Source organism: Cimex lectularius, unplaced genomic scaffold, assembly GCF_000648675.2.
Source record: "Cimex lectularius strain Harlan isolate CLEC.00 unplaced genomic scaffold, Clec_2.1 scaffold113, whole genome shotgun sequence".
NCBI classification, from domain to species: domain Eukaryota; kingdom Metazoa; phylum Arthropoda; class Insecta; order Hemiptera; family Cimicidae; genus Cimex; species Cimex lectularius.
Window position 1 is genome coordinate 752941 of NW_019392858.1, and position 940 is coordinate 753880.

Here is a 940-nt window from a genome sequence, read left to right on the forward strand (position 1 = left end):
TGGGAGACTGAGGATATCTCACAACCTCCGGACTAAGGTTCCAGTTCTCACCTTCCCTATTTCATTCTATATTCAGTACACCAAGTAGCTCGCATAAACTTCAACAACTTATCTCTTTGTAGGGTCGTTATCAAGTGCATTTTCAATCTTCTTAGAGATGTCATAATTTCTTTTGGCATTTTCATTTTGTTTGCAATTTGTCAACAAATGTTTTACGCTTCCAAAAGTAACCAATGAAACATCTAAAAACTACATTTTATAACAAGTTAGAAAAAAAAGATTGATCAAAATCCAAAAGACCAAAATTAAGGATGTTGGAGGACATCTGTCAGACACCATGAATATTGTATTTTTCTATGTATTTTGTATAAAAATACAGACTAGAGAGAAAATGTATTTTAATCTATTGTCAAAGATATGGAAATAGCGGTATTTATAATTGAAAAATTAAGATATTAGCTTTTGTCTCAGATTACCAAAATACCAATCTGAATCTTTGATACAAAAGTTGACATTTATGTAACTGTAATGAATCTGATTTTAGTTATATTGTCAAAGAAATGGAATTACCATTTTCAATTAATGAAAATATAAATTGTCATTCTCCAGGATAAAACAATGTAGTTTGAATTTACCCAAATATTTCTTACTAATTTTGCTTTGTCAGTTTTTGGACTAGTTAGAATCCAATGTACTTCTCTGAATCTGAGATCACAATTACCTTTAAATTTTAAGCTAAGGAAAATCATAAGTATAAATTTGGACTAGGTTCTGTGGGTGATATTCCTAGGTACACAAGTTTTAATAGACAACATGCCACATAGTACGTCAGATGTGTTTCACTTATAATAAAAATAATTTTGCAATAATTTCTTCTCATAATTTATTACAAACATCTTGAGAGGTCAATGATTTTTGGGGTTGGGATAAATAATATGTC